Consider the following 18,281-nt stretch of genomic DNA (forward strand, 5'->3'; position numbering starts at 1 on the left):
GGTAGCCCTGTAAGAGGCCCGGACCAGGGGAGGAGATTCAGAAAAACAGGTAATAACAGCTGTACTCTAGGGAGAGAGAAGGAGTAGATCTCGATATTATCGAGGTCTTACTTTGAAGAAATGATTTGAGATACATTTTCAGGGAGTAGTAGTGCAAGAGACACAGCTAAGTGTGAAGATTCAGTGGGCTGGAAATAGTGAAGGGACGGTCCAAGACATTCATTTTTTAAAAATAACATAAAAACCAGAAAGTATATTTCAACAGAAAACCCAGAGGTTACATTAAAGAAGTAAGGTTGTGACTGACCTCAAGAGGAAGAGGAAAAGCCTTGACTGAGCTCAGGGACCCAGCTAATTGGGTCTTGGAAAGCCAGAAGCTTTGCTTAACTAGCTACTAACAAAGGAAATTAGATAACCATATTACTGTGAAAGACACCAGATCACATTTATTGAGTGATCTGAAAGAAGTGAAGGAGCTAGATACGAATGCTTTGTGTTGGTTTCTGAGACTGAGTCACACCAAAGCCATTTGACTGTATTCACTCAGTTGCCCAAATAGGCAGACATCTTGATAAGCTCATGAAGCTTGACGTGTGAGACTGGCCACCATGGATGAGAAGCAAGGATAAGTTGAAAGGAGAGGATGTGTTCACAGCTTTAACCCCCCTTCTAATTCTGCTGAGAAGATGTAACTTACATTACTTAAAGTGGAGGCAGAGTAAATAGTAGGGGTGTCATAAGTCAGTTGTGACATGCCATCTTTGTGCCATGTAGCGAGGCTGTTTACTCCACAGACTCCTTTGCTTCTGCAACATAAAGGAGAAGAGGCATGTTTCAGCCAGGTCTGTGTCAAACAGTCCCAGAAGTCCCGCGATTCACCTCATATCCAGTCAGGTAATAAGCATGTGGCCTCACTCATAATCATTCAGGGACATGGCTTCTTTCATGTAGTCCCACTGTCTTCAACACAGGATTTCAAGCTCATCCTGGTGTCCTCCAGTCGGCAGATGGGGGAAGAAGGACAGAACCTCCTTAGTCCCTCAGGGCCAGTTCACTTTCACTACATTCCATTGATGAGTGCTGGTTGTCCGGCCTCATGCCCATGCAAGGATGATTGGGAAATTAATTTCACTATGTTCTTAAGAGGATGAGATAAGCTTGGTGAGTCAATCTCTTTAGAGAAAAACACAGTATTGTGCTGGGTTAAAAAAAAAAAATTTCAGGTAATGATTCATATTTCTCTACCAATCAACATACCTATACACATGGAATGATTTAACCTTCCGTGTCAAACAGATGTTTTGGGTTGTGTAAACCCAAAAAGCATATGGGTCTTATGTGCTTTCTGGTAAAAACATTTGTGTAAATGCATATTGCAAGAGTTTGTTTGTTGAATGAATGTGTTATTAAATCAATGAATTGTTTACAGTGATAAGGTGGAAGCTAACTTTGTCCCACCAATAATCAAGGAAATTTTAAAACTCTAAGAAGCAGAAATGGGAAAGGAACTATGAAAAAACTAATCAGTCAGCCAACAATTAGAGCATACATCAAGAGACTAAAAGTATAGAACATTGAAATAGTTGAAATCCAGAGACTATTTTTTTTAATGTTTATTTTTTTAAGAGAGGGAGCATGAGCTGAGAGGGGCAGAGAGCAAGGGGGACAGAGGATCTAAAGTAGACTCTGTGCTGACAGCTGTGACCTTGATGTGGGGCTTGAACTCAGGAGCCGTGAGATCATGACCTGAGGTGAAGTCAGATGCTCAACCAACGGAACCACCCAGGTACCCTGCAATCCAGTGACGTTAATGTTCCATAATATCAGGGTGATATTTCGTTTCAAAGGTTAATTGCTTGTTTTAGGTCTCCAAAACACTTTCGGGTTGAAGGAAGTTGTTATGGTTTTCACACAAGTAACTTAATGTACAGAGTGGAGGGTATTTTACGGAAAGTGGCAAAGGTAGATTTGAAGGTAAAATCACCTGACCAGTATGATATAGCTGATATAGATAGAAAAGGTCATTCTGAGGCCATAGCAGGAGGGATAGGAGTCAAAAATAGACTAGAGCTCTTTGTCTATGATGGAGAAAATTTTCAGACTCTCCTCCTGGATGACAGATAGATCTACTTAAAGAGTTAGCCCAGGAACCATGCTTTCTTCCCCAGAGTCCTCAGATAACAGAAAAGATGCCTCAGCTCTAAATTCAGAGTTTTCTAGCAGGAAGATGTCATCGAATTTAATGCCCATTTTAACTAGGAGGAAATAAAGCCTCAGGGCAGGAAAATGATTTGCCCGATGTCACAGATGGAGTGGACCATCCAATTCTACTCTATAAAGGCATAGTAGCAAGACCATCGTTGTGTTGAAATTGAGGCTATTTGGGTGTAGTATATCATAGGTCCTTTGAAAAATATGGGTGGTGGGGAGTAAAGAAAGGAGGTGTGCCCTAGTTTCTGAAGCAGCGGGTGAAGGAAGAGTCCACAATCAGGTGGGCAAGGCCTGGAGCTAGGGGTGCGAGCAGCCTTCAGGTGCTCGGGAGCCAAGAGAACCAAGCACTGCTCCCTGAAATCTGTCTGTTTATGGCAGGAAATGACAATATGGGTCAGTTCATGCCCCAGAGATAAGGCCAGGATGGATGCCAAGGCCACCAACAACTGAACTGGAATTCAGAATAAAGCTGGCCTCCCCTAACCTAGAGACTAGACAGGGCAATGGACCCGACTCCAGCTGGAGTGCCCAGCTAGAGAGGAGTGCAGCAAGAGAGAGAGAGCTGGGACTATTGGAAGCACTTCTGGAAGCTGCCGGGTCTGACGCACAGCAAGGTCCCTCAGGAGTCACCTGAGCCCAGATATTATTATAACCAGGCCATGGAACTGGGGCTGGGCTGTTGGCTTATTCTCAAGCCCCACTAGGCATGAGAAGAAGGTGGAACCCCTCATGTTTTTGTATCTGTGGCATTCAGGGCTGGCTCTGGGGCTGGGACTGAGAGGGAGTAGCTGGAAGGGGATTAGGAAGCAGGGCCCCAGACGCAGGCTAGATTAAGTAGAAATGAAGAACAGACTCAGCACCTCTGTGCCCACCCAAGGTCCAAGATAGGTCTTCTAAAGCCCTAGAATCTCAACTCAGCATTGTCACTTACTGGTTGCTTGAACCTGGGCAAATTTTTTGTACCCTCTAGGTTGCAGCTGCTTCTTTTCAGAGGTGAAAATAATATAGTTGAAAAGTAGGGACACGAGTCTCAGCGAGTTGGTGATTGACTGAAGTTCTGTGCAGGTGGTGGGTTGTTGGAGTGTTAAAGGGGCTGAGGCACCGAGAAGTTCTCTCTGAGCTGGAAGGTGCTGGGTGGACGCAGATGCTACCCTTCGCGGTCACCTTTTCTCTGGGGCAAAAACCCATTGGGGTGCCTGGGTGGCTCAGTCAGTTAAGCTTCCGACTCTTGGTTTTGGCTCAGGTTGATCTCACGGTTCTTGGGTTCCAGTCCCGCATCGGGTTCTGCATTGACAGTGCAGAGCTTGCTTGGGATTCTCTCTCTCCCTTTCTCTCTGCCATTCCCCCACTCATGCTATCTCTGTCTCTTTCAGAATATATAAATGAACTTAAATAAAAAAAAAAAACAAAACAGAACCATTTTCCAAAATATTCCCTCACAGGTCAATTATCCATTTTCTCCTCATGTGACCACAACCAGGGTTGGACAAAGGCCATGAAGAAAGAACTGCCTACCTAAATAATGTTGCAGCCTAGACCCACTGGGGTGTAGCTTCACTAACAGTGGACATGTATTAAATCCTTCAATCGCCAGGTTCTACCTGAGATACTTTACATTTATTACCACCCCTGACAACCCTGTCACGTAGTTTCTATTATGAGCCCCTATTTGCAGATGAAGTCACCAAAGTACACACAGAAGTTACCAAAAGTGGTGGAATCAGAATCTGAACTCAGGCAGCCTGAGTTCACTCACCCAACCACACAGTCTTTCTTTCCTAGATTAAGCTACTAGATCGTGAACAGGTAGCCATAGAGAGTAAAGAAGGAATTTTCCATGGGAGCAACTGATAGCTGGAGATTTGGGGGAAAAGGGAGATGAAAAGAATTGAATGGAGAAGAAAAATGTCAAGTTTTTGTGGGGGAAACAGAGAATAAAATTTTTCTTGGGAATAAGATCAAAACAAAGCCATCGAGGCTGGTTGTATTCATGTGTCATATACTGATAAATTGAACCTTCATCGGATAGCTGGAATTAAACATTGTATCAGCCTTCAGGGGACTCACAGTCTAAAACCAGACGTTCGCACACCTCTAAAGTCTAGTTTGATGACGGGAGGTTTCTGACAGACTATGGAAATCACTGCCTAAAATAGATCCTTAGGCCAGAGTTCACAGAAGAATTACAGGAGGACTTCAGCAAAGACATGGGTGGGGGTCCCCTCTGAGGGTCTCCCATCTCTCACAGAGGGAAGCACATGATTCCTCCTGTGTCTCCTCAGAGCAGAGGTGGGGGGGGGGGGTCTCTGCATCATGAGCAGTATACTCAAAATCTACTCATCCAGGTCAGGCCCTTCCCTAATTCTGGCTAAGATCAGACAAGAATGAAAAAAACTTGGGGTCAGTTATTCGAGGGTGGAGAGGGCATGTGGAAATGAGGCCACTGGGGACTTTCTACATTGCAAAACCCTGAAATCATTCTTGGTTTTGCGCTGTTGTAAGACGAGCCAAAAATTAGCAACCATTTCTTGGTGGAGAGGTGAGGAGCCAGTAAATCTACTAACCTCTGCCCGATATTTTCATACTAGCTTTGTGAGTCCCTACAAGACGTACAATGGTCTAACAGAAGTAGACAGAGCGGTGAAAATAATTATTTAAAAGTTATTGCAGGTAAAATTTTATTTATTTATTTTTGAGAGAGAGATCGTGAGCAGGGGAGGGGCAGAGAAAGAGGGAGAGAGAGAATCCCAAGCAGGCTCCATACTGTCAGCGTAGAACCCCACGCGGGGCTCAAACCCACGAACTGTGAGATCATGACCTGTGCCAAAATCAAGAGTCGGACACTTAATCGACCGAGCTGTCCAAGTGCCCCAGGACTGTTTTTAAGGGGATAAAAATCTTGGTACCAGAAAAGAGCTCTTAATCTTTTGAACACTGACCTAAACTATTTTTGAGGTGGAATAGAGTGAGTAGGATTAACGGAGCAAGTGGATTCCAGGTGCTTCTGGAAGCCAGGAAGCCCAACACATAACGAGGAGAAGAGCAGGGTGGTTGAGTGAGCAGGAGCTACAGGTCTCATTCCTTATATTTTGCACCCCACTCCACCTCCTCACCCACCATCACCAGACCCTTTCCTCTCTACGATGAGAGCGTATGAGTTGACACCAAGGGAGAACGCCCATCTCAAGCCAGTATCGCTTTTCATAATTACTTCCCTTCTTCCACTTACACTTTTTCCCCAAGTATAAAAATAGCACACTCATTGACAAGGATTCAGGACATACAGAAAGGGTCAAAGAAGAAAATTTCTTAGAGTCTCAGTATCTGTTATCCTTTGCACTAAGAGGAGGGGTCATTAGTCTTGTTTACCAAGCTCTATCCCCCACATCCTGGAGGACTAAATGGCACATAGTAGGTGTTCAATACAACACCTTTTTGTAGGCATCAACCATATTTTTCAAATGAATCAATCAGCATACAGAGATGACATCTTTGTATCTAATTACACATTATCTAATATTTCAAAGCATACATTTTTGGGTAAACTTGGGCATATAATTTTTTTCTGTGCATTTTGATTGTGGTAAAATACACATAACATAAAATTTATCATTGTAACCATTTTTTTAATTTATTTTTTTTAACGTTTATTTATTTTTGAGACAGAGAGAGACAGAGCATGAACGGGGGAGGGTCAGAGAGAGGGAGATACAGAATCTGAAACAGGCTCCAGGCTCTGAGCTGTCAGCACAGAGCCCTACGCAGGGCTCGAACTCACGGACCGCGAGATCATGACCTGAGCCGAAGTCGGCCGCTTAACCGACTGAGCCACCCAGGCGCCCCCATTGTAACCATTTTTAAGGACACAATTCAGTGGCATTAAGTATTTTTACAATTTGTACAACCATCACCACTATCCATTTCCAGAACGTTTTCATTTTCCCAAACTGAAACTCTAGCCCCGTTAAATACTAACTCCCCTCTCCTTCTTCACCCCAGTCCCTGATAGCTTCTTTCTGCTTTATGTCTCTCTGCATTTACACATTCTAGGTACCTCATATAAATGGAATCATATAGTAATTGTCCTTTTGCATCTGGTTTATTTATTATTTTTTTTAATGTTTATTTATTTTCGAGAGAGCGAGAGACAGAGTGCGAGTGGGGGAGGGGCAGAGAGAGAGAGGGAGACACAGAATCCGAAGCAGGCTCCAGGCTCTGAGCTGTCAGCCCAGAGCCCGACGTGGGACTCGAGCCCACCAGTTGTGAGATCATGACCTGAGCCAAATTCAGATGCTTAATGGACTGAGCCACCCGGGCGCCCCATAGCATAATATTTTCAATGTTTACCCACTCTGGAGCATATTAAGGCTGAATACTCTTCCATTGCATGTATATTATAACTACATAATAAATATAGTTATGATAATCATTATATATTCATCCATTTTATTATTTTATTTGGGGGACACATTCTATCCTATTGAGTGACAATTTCCCTATGAGTTCATAAGAGATGACCTAATCATTCTCCTATGCTTGAACATTAAGGTTATCTCAGACTTAAGCCATGGTAAGTAAGCCTGGAACCCCCTTGGACATAAACCTCGGTCCAGGTGTGTGACTGATATTACCGTTTCCCAGTAATAGCTTCCTGGAAGATGAATTACTGTGACAGTTATGTTATCTAAACTTCTCTTGAGGATTTCTTTCCAATTTGCTTGTCAAATGGTTTTCCAGAAAGGTGCATGGTTCTTCCAGTGGTGCGTGAGAAAGTCTACCTTACCCTTTCAACACTGGGTGTATTTATATGAAATGTCTTGCTAATTTGGTTGATGAAAATGGTATCTTGTTGACCGGAGTTGCATTTGATGGGTTATTTTTAAAAAAATTTTTTAATGTTTCTTTATTTTGAGAGAGAGAAAGACAGAGACAGAGCATGAGCAGGGGAAGGGCAGAGAGAGAGGGAGACACAGAATCCGAAGCAGGCTCCAGGCTCTGAACTGTCAGCACAGAGCCCGACGCGGGGCTCGAACTCACAAACCGTGAGATCATGACCTGAGCGGAAGTCGGACACTTAACCAACCGAGCCACCCAGGCGCCCTTTTGATGGGTTATTTGACCTCACTTGGACAGTCTCTAATATGTCCATGTCCTTCCCAGCAGCTCTCAATGCACCAAGAGTGGAGGAGTCTGTAGTTGTGGGGGTGAGGGCAGGGAGGGTGAAAGGTGAGGAACAGGGGAGTGCGGACCAGCTGGCTCTGTGTATGATTATGTGGGGCTCCGATAAGTTAGCCTCTACCTGCATTTATAATGTCCTGAGTACTTAGCTAAGCTCAGCCCTCTGCTACAATTTCAGTCATTACAACCTGAATTCTCTCAGTTTCTCAGGCTTGCAGGCTGACTTCTGTTCATCCGCAGTCCTAAATAATTCCTACACAATTCCTTCGGCTTACCACCAACAGGTGTTATTATTTGCTTTTTGCAGATGAGAAAAATCAAGCGTCGAATACCTTGAGGAACTTTTCAAGGAAACACAAGTGATAAGTAGCCAATCTGGGATTTGAGTTACCTGACTAGAAACCTATGCTTTTCCCACTACATCCACTTTTAAAAAGCTTCACAAACTTGAAAAGTGCTCTTCATTTATACGAGGTACATAGAAAAGAATATTTATTCCTTGCATTTTACTTAGGTGTACCTTTTTAGTAGCATTTTTATAGAGATTGACGATATTCCCAGGTGAATTGGTAAGTGTTAGGATTTTCTATGTTTAATCTTTTGATTTTAAAAGCCCAGGGGAATGCAACAAACACACCAGAACCTAATCCTGGCTCTGCTGCTTGCTGTCTGCTAGCTGTTTGACTTCCACAGATCACTTGATCTCTCCAAGCCTCAGCTAGAATGACATCCAACTCACAGAGTCATTGGGAAGACTAAATGTGATGATATATGCCACTGAATATATGGCATGCATCAGGTGGCCAACACAAAATTTTAAAGGTGATGGTGAGAGGGTAATTGGCAAGAGGAAACAAATTGGGGACAGTTCGGGAGAAAAGGAACCGATGCATTTACTGCTAGTCTCTATCTGTAAGGGAAAGGAAGATACATTTTCTTTAACTTTTTGTGGACGTGTAACACAAATACAGAAAAGTGAGCAAATCGTCATAAAGCCCAACGAATTACCCCCAAGTAATCGCTCTCGTGGAACCACCTCCCAGGACAAGAAACGGAACATCAGTAACAGAGCCCTCTTGGCTTCCTCTCTTGATCCTTTTCCCCTCGGTTCTCCCCAAAGGTAACCACGTGCTTGACCTTTAAACCAATGGACAGAGTTTTCCCCATTTTTCCTAAATGAAACTTGGTCCCTATCTCATACCATATATAAAACATAAAGCATCTAAAAAAATATGGATGACTCTCAAAAGCATAATTTTCAACGGGGGAAAAAAAAGAGCCATTCAGGGAAGAATAGCGTTTACATAAAGTTGAGTCTTTTGAGTAACAAATTCTTAATGTAGCCATATTTGTCCATCTTTTCCCTTACAGCAATATTTTTGTCTTGCTTAAGACTTCCTGTCCATTAATCTATGATAAAGAAGAAAAGAATATATAATAGGAAAAAGAGTCTCTTCAATAAATGGTGTTGGGAAAACTGGACAGCTACATGCAAAAGAATGAAATTGGACCCATATCTTACACTATCTACAAAAACAAATTCAAAATGGATTAAAGACTTGAATGTAAGACCCCAAACCATAATACTCCTTAAAGAAAACATAGGCAGTAAGCTCTTTCAAATCTTTATGTTGTACACTTGAAACTAGCATGTTAATTATATCTCAATAAAACAATCAAAAATAGATAAATAATTTAAAATATTATTTTTTGCTTGTTGTTGGGATAGAAGGATAGATTTGATTTTTGTCTTTTGGTATCCAACAACCTTGCTAACTGAAGTCACTAATTAAATTTAAATAATTTATTGGAAGGGGAACACCTGGGTGGCTCAGTCGGTTGAGCATCTGACTTCACCTCAGGTCATGACCTCACACTTTGTGAGTTTGAGCCCCGCATCGGGCTCTATGCTGATAGCTCGGAGCCTGGAGCCTGCTTCAAATTCTGTGTCTCCCCCTCTCTCTGCCCCTCCCCTGCTCATGCTCTGTCTCTCTCTCTCAAAAATAAATAAACATTAAAAAAAATAATTAAAAAAATAAATAATTTAGGGACGCCTGGGTGGCTCAGTTGGTTAAGCGTCCAACTTCGGCTCAGGTCATGATCTCACGGTTTGTGAGTTCGAGCCCCGAATTGGGCTCTGTGCTGACAGCTCAGAGCCTGGAGCCTGCTTCGCATTCTGTGGCTCCCTCGCTCTCTGCCCCTCCCCCACTTGTGCTCTGTCACTCCCTATCAAAAATAAATGAATGAATGAATGAATGAATGAATAAATAAATAATTGATTGGTAGATTCTTTTGGGTAGTCCACGTACATCACCAAATTGCGAGTAGGAGCAGTTTTTATTCTTGTGTTCATATTCTTATACTTGTTTGCTTTTATCTTGCTTATCAGATTGGTAGGACATTCTTATCTCATTCTCATATCCAACGTTTTTTATTTATTTTTGGGACAGAGAGAGACAGAGCATGAACGGGGGAGGGGCAGAGAGAGAGGGAGACACAGAATCGGAAACAGGCTCCAGGCTCTGAGCCATCAGCCCAGAGCCCGACGCGGGGCTCGAACTCACGGACCGCGAGATCGTGACCTGGCTGAAGTCGGACACTTAACCGACTGCGCCACCCAGGTGCCCCTCATTCTCATATCCAGAGGTAAAGCTTTTAACATTCAATCGTGTTTGTGTAAGATTATTTATAGGTACATTTTATTAGATTCAAGCAACTTTATTTATATTTGGTAAAAGTTCTGTTCATGAATATATATTGGCTTTGGGCAAGTTCTTGTTCAGAAATTATCTGGAAGGTAACATGTTGTTTTCCCCTTTATTCTGTTAAAGTGACAAATTTCATTTTTTTTTTCAAACGTTAAACGATTCTGTGGTTGTTGTTGTTGTTGTTGTTCCAAACGTGATGGATTTATTTCATTTTACTCTGCTGCAAAACAAAAGTTCCAGTACAGCACAGAGACCATTATCTTTTACAAGGTCTTGAAACATGTGGGACATGCAAGACATGATGTATAAAGTGGAAGCTTGGATCACACTTCCTTTATAACCCAACACTACATTGTCACTGAGGCACGCATGTGACAATAGCACTGTGGCACTGAACTGAAATGTGGCACAGATGTGACAATTCTCGGCCTGCCTTCAAGCACCAACCTTAGGATGGACTTAGGATCTCTAGACTTCAGTGTGGGGAAGATTATTACCATTCTTGGGAAGAATAAAAAGTTCACGCTTCTGAAATTTCACAGAAGAGTTTTAAGGCCCAAACACAGTGTGTCCATTTCTCTTCATGTCCAGAGACAAAACGGATGCTTCACTCAAAACCACATGAAGCTTCATAGCTCGGACCCCACCCCAAACTTGTGACCTCCTGCATTCATGTTCTTTCCATCAGTGAAAGCTGATAGGGTAGGTTTGACTACTGGCTGAAAGGTTTGAGTATAACCCAGTCCAATCAGACTGGGATTACTCACTTTGGCCTATAGAGAAGTTCTACAAGCCAGTGTGTATTTAGCAGCAACGTCAAAACAGGTGCTGGTGACAGCTACGCAAGCCAGGTTCACTGGCAATTCAGTCTTCTCATTTTAAGCCCCTGGTAGATTGAACCTCCAAATTCAGTGCCATCGTTTACATGCGTGTGCAGCTGGAGGTGTGCATCCCTGTAGCCCAGGGCAAAATGATCCTGTGACAGTTTGGATTTGGCTGTGTCAAAACTCATCTGAGAGCCAGCAAGCAACCTCCAGTGGCTAACACAGCCCAGTCATAGATGGTTGGTCCAGAAAAATCTGTATCCGCATCACCGTCAAGACAGAAACAATCTTATTTATAGGGGATTTCAATTTTCTGCTCTCCCTCAGTATAAATATGGTACCGAGAGTCAGTTTCAACCCTTCAGCCAACTTACTCTACAAAGAAGTTTCCGTCCCAAGAGTATTGTCCATGTTCCATTTGTTGGTTGAAAGTAAGTCCCCAGTTACAGATCTTCTATTTGGTCTCTAGGTGGTCTGATGCTTTCCCTGTATCCGTGGAAGCATGACCAGAAGTAGAAAATTCCACTCCGCTACAAGATTTGGTTCTCAGATCTACTGACTATACCAAAACCAAATCCTCTGTTGAAGACATCCTTGGCAGCCATTCCCAGGTCATGCTAAGTCAGTGTGTTACATGTATCTCCAGCCAGAGGGCTTGTCCCCATTCTGCCAGGGCAACCAGAATGTTAAAACATTCTCATATTCTTGGAATAGCCCCGTTTGGTCACAGTGTATTCACCAGACATTGCTGGATTTATTTTGCTAGTAGTTAATTTATTTATTTTTTACATTTATGTAAAACATCATGTTAGTAGCCTGTAATTTTCCTTTTTTATAATGTGCTTGTCAGGTTTTGGTATTGAAGTAACACTGGCCTCAGAAGACAAAATGGAAAGTGTCTCTATTCTCTGGAGAAGTTTATATACAATTGGCATAATTTTTTCTCAAATATTTGGTAAAATTCACCAGTGAAGTAATCTGGATTTATTTTTTTTATGGAAAATTTAAAATTATGTGTTCCATTTCTTTTATTGTTATAGGACTATAAAGATTTTCTTGTGTCAGTTTAGGTTAACACTGCTTTTCTAGAAAATTTTCCACTGGTAAAAAAAAATGTAGTTATTTACATAACATTGTTATAATATCCTCTTATAATATGTTAAATATTTGTAGTATCTATAACAGAGTCCCCTCTTTCTTTCTTGACATGGGTTATTTTTACCTTTTTTTCTTTGATCTCACCAGGGAATTAGGACTTTATTAGTCTTTTCAAAGAGCCAACTTCTTGTTGTGTTGGCCCTCTCTCTGTTGTATTTATTTTATATTCCATTTCGTTCTCTTCTTATTATGTTTTCCTCTCTTCCACTTTGAGTTAGATATCTTTCCAACTTTTTGAGATAGATACTTAGATCAGTGATTTTTCAGCTTTTCTTCTTTTCTATTATATGTGTTGTAAGGGTATAAATTTTCCTCTAAGTATGGCATTAACTGCAACCAATATGCTTTGCAATATTTTCATTATCATTCCAGTAAAATATTTTCTAATTCCCCTTGTTCTTTCTTTCTTTTTTTCGTGTTTATTTACTTTTGAGAGAGAGAGAGAGAGAGACAGAGCACAAGTGGGGAAAGGGCAGAGAGTGGGGAAAGGGGAAAGGGCACAGAATCTGAAGCAGGCTCCACGCTCTGAGATATCAGCACAGAGCCCAACGCAGGGCTCAAACTCACAAACCTTGAGATCATGACCTGAGCCAAGGTCAGACGCTTAACCAACTGAGCCACCCAGGCACCCCTCCATTGTTATTTCTTCATTGACTTATGGGTTATTCAAAGGATAATTCTTAATTTTCATACTTGGAGGGATCTTCAAATGGTCTATTTATAATTTATTTCTAATGTAATTCCACTACTGCCAGACAATAAACTATATCATTTCAATCCTTTGGTGTTTGTTAAGGTTTGATTTAAACCTAGCATGTGGTAATTTTTATAGATAATCCAAGTGTAATTTTAAAAATGAAATCTACAGTGTTACGTGAAATATTGTTTATCAATTAGGCCAGAATTGTTAATTGTGAAGTCCAAATCTATATTTTTTTATCTCCTTAATGAGAAAGGCATGTGAAAATTTCACACTATGCTTGGAGATTTATCCATTTCTTCCTGTAGTTACGCTGAGTTTTGCCTTACACATTTTAAGGCTATTTTATTAAGCGCATACAGTTTAGAATCACTATATATTTCTGGTAAGTTAAACTACTTATTTTTATAAAATAGTCTATCTCTACCAATTATTTCTTCCTTAAAGTCCACTTTGTCTGATAATAATATAATAACCCTGGCTTTTTTGGTTAGTATTTGCATGATACATCTTTTTTTTATTACCTTACTTTCAATATTTCTGTGTCCTGATCTATGTGATGTGTTTCTTATAAGCAGCATATAGTTGTTTTCTCACTCCATCTTACCATTTGCTTTCTAGTTGTCCCACATATTCTATGTTTCTTTTATTACTTTCAAATTGATTGTTTCTGTTATCCCATTTTCCCACTCATTTTGGCATTTATACATTACTTTACTATTCTTTTAGTGGTGACCCTAGATATTATTACACACATCCTTAAAAAAAAATCAACATCAAATAGAAATACTTTTATCTCTTCCTGGACAGTACTAGAACTTTATAGCACTTTAACTATATTTACCTTATTATCCAACTTAGATGCTATTTTGCCATATGTTTGTAAATTTAATTAACTTTATTAAGAAGGAGTTGGCACTGCATAAAATGTTCATGTTTTAAGTGTACAGTTTGAGGAGTTCTGACAAATGTATACACCCATGTGACCATCGTGATATAGAACATTTACTTCACCCTGAAAAGTCATCTCATGCTTAGGTAACTATTGATCTCTTTAAGATTGGTTGGTTGTGATTGATTTTTAAAAATTTTTTAATGTTTATTTATTTTTGAGAGAGAGAGAGACAGGGCATAAGTGGGGGAGGGGCAGAGAGAGAGGGAGACACAGAATCCAAAGCAGGCTCCAGGCTCCAAGCTGTCAGCACAGAGCCCAATGCCAGGCTCACCAATGAAGATATCATGACCTGAGCCAAAGTTGGACACTTAACTAAGTCACCCAGGCGCCCCTGATTGATTTCTTTAAGATCATCATGATCCTAGGGGCGCCTGGGTGGCGCAGTCGGTTAAGCGTCCGACTTCAGCCAGGTCACGATCTCGCGGTCCGTGAGTTCGAGCCCCGCGTCAGGCTCTGGGCTGACGGCTCGGAACCTGGAGCCTGTTTCCGATTCTGTGTCTCCCTCTCTCTCTGCCCCTCCCCCGTTCATGCTCTGTCTCTCACTGTCCCAAAAATAAATAAACGTTGAAAAAAAAATTAAAAAAAAAAGATCATCATGATCCTAAAGACTATCTCATGTTTTGAGATTCATTCATGTTCTTACAGATATCACTGGTTCACTACTATGTATAGCTGAATGATATTCTATTGTGTTAATAGTCCACAATTTATTTATACATTCACCACTTGATGGCTATTGGAATTGCTAGGTCTCATATGTTTGTTTAATTTTTTTAAAGAAACTATCAAATTGTTTTCAAAGTGGTTTTGCCATGCATTTAGATTTTTATATATTTAAACCCCATAAAATTTTATTACTATGATCTCAGTCATCAATAATTATTTTTATTTCCCCTTTCTGTGTATCTTATATTTTTTTCTCTTCATTCTTTTTGCATCTCTGAGCTGCTGTCTGGAATAATTTTCTTTCTGCCTGAAAAACATCTTTATTTTCATTAGTGTAGGTCTGCTGCTGATGAATTCTATTTTTATCTGTCCCAAAATATATTTATTTCGCTTACATTTTTGAAGGATATTTTGAATGGTATTGAAATATAGATTGTGATTATTTTCTCTTAATATTTTGAAGACACCATTCCATTGTCTCCTGGCTTTTATTGTGTCTATTGGAAAGTAAACTGTCAGTCTTATTGCTATTACTTTGAAGGTAATGTTTCTTCTTTTATTAGCTACTTTTAAGACCTTTTTACCCTTCATTTTCAGCAGTTGTACCATACTATGCTTAGGTGTGTTTTTATAGTTATCTGCTTGGTTCTATAGTGCTTCTTAAATCTGTAGTTTGATATCATCAATCCATTTTGGAAAATTCTCAGGTGTTATCTTGGCAGATAACAATACTGTCCAATTCTCTTCTTTCTTCTCCTTCTGGACACCAATTATGCATATCACAAAACTTTTCACTGTATCTTTTATGTTTCTTAGTCCCTTTTCTTCATTTATTGTACTTTTGTTTCTCTGTGCTTTTATTTTGGATATTTATTACTGATCTTTCAATTTCCTATTTCTCTCTCTAGCTGTTAAACTCATTACCAAATTTTTCTGTTCCAGAAGTTTCATTTTAAAAATAATTTCCAGTTTTCTGTAAAAATTCTCAATTATGTCTTTTATTTCTGTAAACATATTAGTACAGTTATTTTAACATCTGTGTCTGATTATCCGGATACCTAGAAGTCATTTTTTGTGTGTGTTTTCCCCTTTGGTTATCTATTACATTAACTTGTCTCGTCATAGTCTTGATTATTTAAAAGTGAATATTAGATATAGTACATGAAAAATTGTAGAGAAACGCTGAAGTTTAAGATGATAGTCTCTTTCAGTAGAGAGAATTTATGTTTTTCTTCTTGGTAATAGCTAAAGGTTCTAGCAATCCTAAATAACCTGAGTCTAACAAGGGATTGGGATTATTTGAAGCTGCTTTAGTCCCTTTGAGATTAGATTATTTATAGTTCACTTATTGAGATTAGATTATTTATAGTTCACACTTAGTCCTAGGGTGCAGCCATGTAGTTTATCCAAAGTTTAGAGGGGTACTTGGATCCTTGTCACCCTCTATTGAACTCCTCAGCCTCTCATCTGCCTCTTCTAGAAGCTCCAGAGTCCTGAATGCAATGCCCATCTTCCTGTTTTCCTTCTTTTCTAAGATCTTGGCTCCATGATTCTTCACTGGCTTCTTAATTCCCTGATGCCTTCAAACATTTTTAAAAAATAATTGTTCAGCTCTTCTAGCTGTTAGCAATAGGGTTAATCTGAATTACTTAGATTACCACAATCAGAAGGGGGCCTCCCAGAACACAAATGTTTAGGTATAAATGAATCAGAGTGAAGAAAAAGTCTACAAAATAAAGTATTAGAAATCAGATGCACATGAACATGAGTACAAAGAACATAAACAGTACAAGTGAAATACAGCTATAGCCTCTTAGGTAGTCTTCAATATCTCTGTTATCGTCTATATGCTATCTTTTATATGTTTTATCTCCTGTATATATTCTACCTTATGACTAATCACCTCCCTACTTTGGTACATTTGCCTGGGAAGTGTAATGGAATTTGTTATATAAACCTCAATTGTCAAGTTATTAGTGACAACATACAAGAAATTGAGAGAGGGAAAGTAAATGATATATACTACAGTTACTTGGGTAATAAAATAAGAATATAAGATGCAATTGGTTGATCAATTCTTAGGGACAAAACAATTGCCACTCAAAAAATTAACTGATAAAGAGATGTGAGGAATAGTAAAGATATAAAATATAAAAATTAGGATAACTCTATGGTGGTTGTAAGGGTGGAGGGAAAAAAAGCCAAACTAAGAGCAGAAGCAAAGGGCAGTAGCATTTGAAAATAAATAAACAAATCTTCAAAGAAGCTTTATCACCAAGAAAAATAATAGAAAATGAAGTGGTGGTAAAAATCAAGGAAATAAAAGTTCTCAAACTCCAAACTCCTTTAAATATAAATTCCTATTGAAAGATAACTTTTCCATAAGTTAATCTATTATTTTCTGCTTCAGTAATTACAAGGCATATCATGTATTTCAATAATTTTTGTTACGTTAGGACTTTATCATCAGTTTTTTAGGATTACCACTTTGATCATAGCCTTTATTGAAGAGATGGAAGATGTCAAACGTGTATGGGACTAGGATGAGTCTACACAGACCCAACTTATCCTGAAGAATATTTTTTGGAATAAATTCCTGGCATAATTTTTTTCCTTGCCTTGGCTTCTTTTTCTTAAAAATCTGCTTACAAAGGGGTCCAGTGAACTCTTTCCAGTTCAGTAAACTGTCATCCAGTCCAGCTCCAGTGAACTAGTTGATCCACGACTTGAAAGAAAAGTACAATTTCCAGAGTTGTAGCAATTTGTTGTCACTGTACCAAGTCAAAAGATGCATTTATAAACGAGGGAGAGGAAAGGAGACAGAATTATTGAGAATGAAGTATGAGAAGCAGTTAAATATTTTAGCTTGAGGTCTTTCTTCGTTGTCATGACAAGAAAGTATACTGACTGATGTTGAAAGCCAAAAAAGCCATTCCAGGCTAGGTAGGACCTGAGAGCTTCAAGATTCGTTTACTTGAGAACAAAAGAGGGCACCAAGCACAGTACTGCAGGTGCTCTAACCTGGTACATTTTGGAAGTCAACATGGGGAGCACATGATGCTAGATAGACCCAAGAACTTTGAGCTCTTTTAGTCTTGCTTTTATAATTGAAGAGCAGGTTGGTAATATGGGGAGTATATTAGACAACATATCTAGTAATGTTGAACACAAATCTGGCATTTGAAAATGGGAAACTACATTTGGAAAGACTGTTCACACAAGCCATCAAAATAGATCAGAATGTGAGTAAAAATGCAGAGATTGCACTCTCAAAATAGGATATGTGTTTCTTACTCTGAACTTCCGACTCAGGATGTCTCCTCTATGGATTTCTTTGCACTTGCTGTTATGAAGTGGTTTGATGAAACCATTTACTGTACTGACCCAGAAATTCTCCTCTTGTTTTGAGTTATCCTGCATTATCTTTAGTTGTTTCAAAGAAAGGTATGAAATTTTCAGACAAATGAACTAATAGCTTTAATTAGAAACTAAACATATATGAGAAGGGATTGAAGGAGATTGCCTGGAGTGTTAGAAAACAAAATAATCCAAGGGTGCATCCTTTCTAAAAGTTTGATAATCGTTGCATTATCTAGAGTATATCTAAAAACACTATATAATTTCCATACATGTGTCTCTTTTTTTAATGTTTTATTTTTTGAGAGAAAGACAGAGCACAAGCAGGGGAGGGGCAGAGAAAGAGGAAGACACAGAATCCTAAGCAGGCTCCAGGCTCCGAGCTGTCAGCACAGAGCCTGACATGGGGCTCAAACCCACAAACCGGGAGATCATGACCTGAGCTGAAGTCAGATGCTTAGCCAACTGAGCCACCCAGGCGCCCCTCCATACATGTGTCTTAAAATGAGCTGAAGCTACAACAT

The 18,281-nt window shown here is 39.8% G+C and overlaps 1 pseudogene; it reads right to left on the reverse strand.

Annotated features, from left to right (window-relative positions):
- Nucleotides 1–10,499: 10,499 nt before the first annotated feature.
- Nucleotides 10,500–18,281, reverse strand: part of LOC122468558 — a 64,438-nt pseudogene continuing 56,656 nt past the window's right edge.

Source organism: Prionailurus bengalensis, chromosome B1 (assembly GCF_016509475.1).
Source record: "Prionailurus bengalensis isolate Pbe53 chromosome B1, Fcat_Pben_1.1_paternal_pri, whole genome shotgun sequence".
Lineage (NCBI taxonomy): Eukaryota > Metazoa > Chordata > Mammalia > Carnivora > Felidae > Prionailurus > Prionailurus bengalensis.